Source organism: Pelodiscus sinensis, chromosome 3 (genome assembly GCF_052426305.1).
Source record: "Pelodiscus sinensis isolate ZL-2025 chromosome 3, ASM5242630v1, whole genome shotgun sequence".
NCBI classification, from domain to species: Eukaryota; Metazoa; Chordata; order Testudines; family Trionychidae; genus Pelodiscus; species Pelodiscus sinensis.
In genome coordinates this window covers 169,166,422-169,174,818 of record NC_143054.1, presented here as the reverse complement: position 1 = coordinate 169,174,818, position 8,397 = coordinate 169,166,422, and positions in this window count along the sequence as shown.

The following is an 8,397-nucleotide window of genomic DNA, read 5'->3' as shown; positions in this document are numbered from 1 at the left end:
ACCCACAAAGATCCCAGTATATGCACAATATATACATCATGTCACTCAGTGCAAGAGTGCAGACAGAGGATGGTAACTTTGTAACAAAGCATTTTAGGACAGGAGAAGCATATGATTTCATTGACGCTACTGAAGAATTTTATGTAGGCAGAAAGTAATGATTCAAACCAGAAAGTCAGAGTTCCCATATAAAGCAGTTAAAAATAACTCAGAACATTTGTTCTGCATGTCAATGTCATTGTCTATATTTGGCAATATTAATAGAGTCATAAATCCAATGAACATCATCTCACCTAAAAACAGTATTTTAGCAGTTGACTAAGTCTGTATCTTTGCATTTTTGATGCTGAATACACCAGACCTGTTTAAGTAAGTTAATAGTGCATTCAAGGAATGCCTGAAGTTGTGCATTTAGTAGTTACATGCTTACACAAAGTATACACAATAAGGTATGCAATTCCCACAGCAGCTCACACAGATTGGGTGTATGCCAGTAGCTGCCATTAGCAGTTTCCATGTAAAATTACCTCTTTTGCTTAATAAAGCCATAATAAATGCATGTATAACTAGATTTTACATACATATGTTGTTTAAAAATCAGGACATTCATGATCTGGATGCATTCCTAAATAGCTATATGTTTATGTAAAAACAAAATAAATCTCCTGTTCTAACTTCAATAATTGTAAAGTTTCAGTTAATGGAAAATGCTAATTTTAAATCATTATAATGCTTTGGCCATTGTAAATACAGATTTTTTTTTAAAAAGTAAAAAGTCTTTAAAAAAGTATTATTTCCATTCAGGGGTATCACATCATTCTCTATAGGGATTTCACTGTAATATATTTCCAGACCGAGCCCAGCCTGTTAGACTGAATGAACCAGTTTCGCCTTAGACAGCAGTAGGAATCCCGAACATGTCAAGATTCTGATTTGGTGAATTCTATCCTTTCTAAAAATGTTCTTGTTAAACAAAAAGCCCTCTCTCTCCCCCCCCCCCCTTATTGCTTCTACAATTACCTTTTCTCTTGAAAAATATGACCAGAACTTACCCGAGTGCCATATTGCAAATGTCAGATTTCCACGGCTTTCTAATGGCAAAGCCAGTTCTTTCAGTCCTACTCAGCATCATTAAATTGTCAGTTTGGCAGCTTCCTGTTTGATTCTTAATTATTCCTTTTTATTATATTTAAGACACTTAATTTTTTTAAAGTGGTTTACTCTTCTTGGTAATGATCTGTTGTGATTAGAATCTCTTTTATATTACATTGAATTTTTAAGGGTGTATATTGGTACTTCTATTCTAAACCTCTATTTCCAAGGTATTTAGAGGATTAAATTCTAGGCTGACTCTCTGTTGTGAATTCACTTTGATGTCTAATAAAAAAGGGAGAGAGACAATAGGAGAAATTAAAGACATAAGGGACAGCTCTGAATTTTAGGGGCATATTGTCATGAACAAAAATTCTCAGGCATATAGATAAGAATATACCCATAGCCTTAACTTTGAATTTCCTTCCTTTTGTGAAATTAGGCAGGCTGTTGACATTATTTAAACATTCTTTTTCATTTTAAATTCCACCCTCTTCACAGTATGTATGGGACCAAGCGGTGTGAGTGTTTTAGAGGTAGTGTTATGACAAGGGTAGATGTATACATAATGGGACTCGAATTGTGAGCCTAGGAACAGCTGCATTATAGAATGTTGGAAGAGAGCTATCATAGGAGGTAGCCAGCATGTATGTTTACATTAAAAAGGCTCACGTTCTATATACTGCAATTACATTAGTGGATTACATATGATCAGATCTTGTTCACCTCCAGCAGCAGGACCATAACACTTGGAGATATCATTGTTATAGACAACAGAAAAAAAAAAAAGTCTTGAACTGGCAGCACTTGCTACATTGCTAACAATCCCACCCCCTGAATCTATGCAGAGAAAAGAGGGGAAAGGACAAGTCAGGAGATGGCATATATCCTGCCCCCTACTGGCCCTGTGGAGATTGGAATAGAAAGATAATGTAGCCCTAGAAAGAAATGTTTTTCTTCTAACCCCTCTGTATTAGGCTCTGCCATCCTTCATTGGGCCATCAGGGATCCACATGGTTTTGTAGGGGTTTTTTATGACTTGTACAGTGAAGGAAGAAAGGAGGCAAACAATCACTTCCACCCCAATCTCTAATAGCAACCGGTAGAGTCCTTGACTTTCACCACCATGCAATAGGTTTTTTATAGGAAGGGTGATGGGTCCCAAGGCAGTTTTTGTTGCACAGGGTAGTGAATATGGCTAGACCACAGGCTTCTTTCAGAAGAAGCTTTTCTGGAAGAGATCTTCTGAAAACAAAAAAAACCCTTCTTCTGAAAGAGTGTCCACACAGCAAAAGTACATCAAAAAAGCGATGTGCTTTTTCAAACGATAGCATCCACACTGAATAAACACTATTTCACATTTAAGCTCTGATTACTATGGCTGGCGTGGCCACCAGCGCATCTGTGCTTTTTACTCTTTCCTTTTCTTTCGAAAGAACTCCCTCTTCCCCGTCCACACATGCCTTTTTCTGAAAGAGCTCTTTCAGAAAAAGGCTTCCTTCTCATAGAAAGAGGTTTACCAATGTCAGAAAAAAGTCCTTCTGTTCTTTTTTTTTCCTCGAAAAAATGTGATTGCAGTGTGGATGTAAGTGAAGTTTTTTCAGAAAAATGGCCATTTTTACAGTGCAGACATACCCATATATATGAGTAGCTGCATTATAGGAAACTTGCATGCTGTTCTATAAGGCCTTAAACTCACTATAGATTAACTGAGGGAATACATTTATTTTACAAAAAAGCAGAAGTAGATTTGGCCTAGTTAGATCAAGCACAATAGCCATGCAATGAATTTCAGATCTGATAATCTGTCCTTCCTATATGCACAGAATTCCTTATATGGCCCTCATCACCATAGTATCCAGGTACTTTCTAATTAAATTACAAAAATGATCAACAAGCAAAACTGTCATTGGTATCATTGGGAGCTAAAGACACACAAGTAGAGTCGAGTCAAGAACCAGCCTATGAATCTAGGATTAAATCATGCTCAGTCATGCATTTACAAATGCAGCTTGTCTACTATGAAACCTCCCAATTGTATCAATTAACAGTCCAGGGTAATATGAGAATATGCATTTTTATAAGGATAAAACTTTAGCTATTTAAGCCCTTTATTGTCTTTATCGTCCTTTGCCATGTTACTCTAGCTGTACACAACTGGACAGGTTTCACGTCATGGTGGTGCTGGAGAAAGATGGGAAAAAAATCTTGTGATGAAATAAAACAATAATGGATTCTGAAAAATGCATGTTACAGATGTAATTTAATTCTCAGCCCTCCCCATGTGGCAATTTAGAAATGCTTCATGTAAAACAAGTGATGTTTAGTATATGCAGTGTAACTGCTGTGGTCCAGTTTATAATACATGATATATACTATGAGTCTTCTTATTTCATTCATGACTTTGAAACTTGTGAAAGCAGCTTTTATTTTAAGGATGGGCAACAAAATGGCAAATGAAATTTAATGTAGATAAGTGTAAAGTAATGCACATCAGGAAAAATAACCCCAACTATATGTACAATATGATGAGGGCTAATTTGGCTATGACAAATCAGGGAAGATATCTTGGAATTATCGTGGATAGTTCTTTGAAAACTTCCACACGGCGTGCAGCGGCAGTCAAAAAGGCAAATAAGATGCTAAGAATCATTAAGAAAGGGATAGAAAATAAGACAGAATATCTTACTGCCCCTGTATAAAACTATGGTACGCCCACATCTTGAATACTGTGTACAGATGTGGTCTCCTCACCTCAAAAAAGATATTTTGGTCTTGGAAAGGGTTCAGAAAAGGGCAACTAAAATGATTAGGGGGTTTGGAACGGGTCCCATATGAAGAGAGGTTAAAGCGACTGGGACTTTTCAGTTTAGAAAAGAGGAGACCGAGGGGGATATGATAGAGGTATATAAAATCATGAGTGGTGTGGACAGGGCAGATAAAGAAAAGTTATTTATTAGTTCTCATAATAGAAGATCTAGAGGACACCAAATGAAATTAATGGGAAGCAGGTTTAAAACTAATAAAAGAAAGTTCTTCTTCACACAGCGTGTAGTCAACCTGTGGAACTCCTTGCCAGAGGAGGCTGTGAAGGCTAGAACTATAACCGAGTTTAAAGAGAAGCTAGATAATTTCATAGAGGGTAGATCCATAAAAGGCTATTAGCCAGGGGATAGAAGTGGTGTCCCTGGCCTCTGTTTGTCAGAGGCTGGAGAGGGATGGCAGGAGACAAATCGCTTGATCATTGTCTTCGGTCCACCCTCTCTGGGGCACCTGGTGCTGGCCACTGTCAGCAGACAGGTTACTGGGCTAGATGGACCTTTGGTCTGACCCAGTACGGCCGTTCTTATGTTATGATGATGATGATCAGTGCCTACTAATTAGACATTGCCATTATTCCAAAGCTCCCTCCGGGATTTTCCTGATCATCTTGCCCATGTCTCCCCAACACATTCTGGTTCTTTCATAAAACTCATAACTGTGGTACAGGTTAAAGCACTGATAGAGCCTGATTAAAGCACCCACTTGTTAAATGTAGGCTTTTAATAGCTCCAAGTCACCGACCGTGTTTGAAATGACATAACATTTGAGTGGCTGCTGGGCTCCCATTGAGGCATTTTGCAGACACTTGCAAACTGCTTTCACATTTCAGTTTAGACTGTATTTATTTTGGGCACAACAACCACTGAAGGTGTGAGAGTTTCAAAGTGCATGGCAGAAGATACATAGAGTGCCAATAACTGACTATAAACAAAATAGATTTCAAAGCCTAGAAGCAAAAAAAGCTCTTACTTAAAGGGACACATCTTGCATGAAATGTTCCTATGTTGTTACAAGTACCATTTACTATTATTATCACCAAAAGAAATAATTTTTGTTATTTACTTTGTGTATTTGAGAGCATTTTGTGCATAATCAGTTTTTGTGGCTCTCATAGCAAACACGAATGACTATTTTTTTTTTTAAATAGGAGAGTGATTTTCATCAGTTTTCAGACTCTGGGCAGTGACAATCCTTCAAACTACTTTTAACTCATTTGAAAATGACTAGATTTCAAGTTGACAGTCACTTGAATAAATGTCTGTAAAAAATGTTGTGCCATATTTATGCATTGTGAAAATTGCTTAAGTATTAATGGTGCTACCTCAGTATATTTTTTTAAAAAGCCATCAATTTCTCAGTTTATTAAGAAGCTTGAATAGTTTCTTTTAGACTGCATCCTGTATGCAGTGCACTATAGAAAGAAATGTAAAGGAGCTCATCAGGCTGCTTGTGCTGGAGATGACAAATCTTTCAGGCTTCAGCCCTAGTAGTTCATTTAAAGTGCATTAGACAAGAAACAACTCTACTCATGCAGCTGAGACATGCAGCATTTTTGCTTCTTTTTTAAACCTGAGATCTAAAGATAAACAGTTCATACAGCATCAGTAGCTATTAATTAAGGCAATCACATTTAAGCAGTGGGTTGAGTTTTTTAAAAAATCCCTTCACACTTTGAAGGCCTAACCATTGAAACACAGGGCATTTGCTGGTCTAATTAAGAGCAATAGGATTGCTTGTTTGTGATACAAGACAATCAGATTCAGGAGAGGATAATTCAGGAGGTCAAAAGTTTGAGAGTGATTATTCCAAATAGCAGTTTGGCTCCATATTTCATAATATAGCCTTAAATGGAGTTGCTGACAAAGCAAAGCTATTTATTGTTGTGGATTGCACCAATAAATGCAATTCATATTTACTTTGAGCAGCAGCTCAGCTTGAAGTTATTTGACTTGTATGCTCATAGCACATTTCAGGTTCCTGAGCCTCCTTCTGACAAGAAATTGAACTTTAATAGACCTTACAAGAAAGTATTTAGGTATATAATTTTCCTAGCACACACAAACATACTCTTGTGTATCTTTTGCTGCTTTTATCTCATCTCACCAAAGCCATTCTTATTATGATTTGCACTGTAAATATTTTCCCATGAATATTTGCTTGAATAAGAGTTGAATTCACTTCAGCATCCTCTGTGCCTCATTTGTGTGTTCACTTTCCACAGATTTTCTTGTGAATGAGTTTTACTGGGAGGAATGTTCAGGGAATCAAAATAAGACCAGAAATCTGAAATCCAGAAATCTGGCTCAAAGGCTACATCTAGACTACATCCCTTTTTCGTAAAAGGGATGTAAATTAGACGTATCGCAATTGCTAATGAAGCGGGGATTTAAATCTTCCCCGCTTCATTAGCATAAAAATGGGAGCCGCTTTTTTTCGGCACGGAGCTTTGCCGGAGAAAAGCGCCAGTCTAGACGTTGATCTTGCGGAAAGTAAAGCCTTTTCCGAAAGATCCCTTATTTCATAGAGCTCCGTGCCGAAAAAAAGTGGCAGCTATTTTTATGCCAATGAAGCGGCGGAGATTTAAATCCCCGCTTCATGAGCAATTGCAATACGTCTAATTTACATCCCTTTTACGAAAAAGGGATGTAGTCGAGACGTAGCCAAAGGGTATGTCTCCACAGCAGCATTATTTTGGAATAACTGGCGTTTTTCCTAAATAATATAGTACGTGTCTACATTACAAGCAGTTATTTTGACAACGTTGAGCTGGAGAACTTCTTACACTAACTCCTGTAACCCTCATTTTACAAGGAGTAAGGCAAGTTGGAGGAAGAGCACTCTTCCTCAGATTTCCTGTTGTGTAGATAGCGCCAAAAGCCAAAATAAACTATTTCAACTTATGCTATGCAATTGATGTAGCTGAAGTTGTGTAGCTTATTCCAGCTTTAGCCCTGCTGTGTAGACTTGCCCATAAGGATTATACTCACCTAATGAGGAAATGGAAACAATGCCATTTGACTGATGTGTCCAATCAAAAGAGCTCACATTTTATGCAGAGAAGACTTTCAATGATTTGGTTATGAACAATCACAGATGAAGAAACACTGCAATTATTAGGTGAAAATAAATGCACAAAATTGTAAAAACCGTGGCAATTGACAAATAGATAAAGGTTAAATTAACTGAACAAATTATCAGTTATGAATTATTTATTCATTCTTTTGTGATATCTGTGTTAGCAATGTCCAGCAGGTAGTTTTTGCCCCATCTGGCCCAATGCCTGACAGCAATATCCAGAATGCTCATTACATGCCAGACATTTTGGGGCCTGATTTACAAAATTCATCAAGTCACTACTTTTGCTCTCGACAACTTTATCTCCACTATAAAGTGCTTGGGGTTGAAAGTGTTTTCTGAATAATCTATAGCTTGAGCTATAATCAGCAGTATTCCAGGGTTCATCCGGGAGAGAGTGCTGAAGCAAAAACACATCACCTTTGTGTGACCAGTTCAGCCTCATCATGAATTCTATAAACGAAAGAGCAGTGAGTAGGTGCGGGGATTGATTTATATGTACTCTATTGATCTATATGATGCACTACTAAGACTGATACTGGAATGCTGCATCCTGTTCAGGTCTCCACAAGTGATATACTGAAAGTGAGACTAACTGATGTAGTGTTTTCAAAAGCTTCAGGGAGTAGCCGAGTTAGCATGTTTTACTCTAAATTTGGGTCTTCCAGCTAGCAATACAAGCCATGGTGCCAAAACCCATGATGCAGAAAAAGTGAGAGCCCTTAAAACTATAATTGCTTAAGGTTTCCTTTCTTCTTAAAAAGCAGCCAGTCATTTCATTAACTCTTAGCAACTACTCCCCACAGATGTATGTTGTAAGCAAAACTCGTGAAGTCATTCTGCCGCTCTACTCTGCACTAGTTAGGCCTCAGCTGGAGTACTGTGTCCAGTTCTGGGCGCCACATTTCAAGAAAGATGTGGAGAAATTGGAAAGGGTACAGAGAAGAGCGACAAGAATGATTAAAGGTCTAGAGAACATGACCTATGAAGCCAGGCTTCATGAACTGGGCTTGTTTAGTTTGGAAAAAAGAAGATTAAGGGGGGACATGATAGCGGTTTTCAAATATCTAAAAGGGTGTCACAAGGAGGAAGGCGAAAATTTGTTCCTCTTGGTTTCTGAGGACAGGACAAGGAGTAATGGGCTTAAAGTGCAGCAGGGGAGGTTTAGATTGGACATTAGGAAAAAATTCCTAACTGTCAGGGTGGTCAAATATTGGAATAAATTGCCAAGGGAGGTGGTGGAATCTCCCTCTCTGGAGATATTTAAGAACAGGTTAGATAGACATCTGTCAGGGATGGTGTAGACGGAGCTTGATCCTGCCTTGAGGGCGGGGGGCTGGACTCGATGACCTCTCGAGGTCCCTTCCAGTCCTATTATTCTATGATTCTATGTATGTTAAGTTCAAG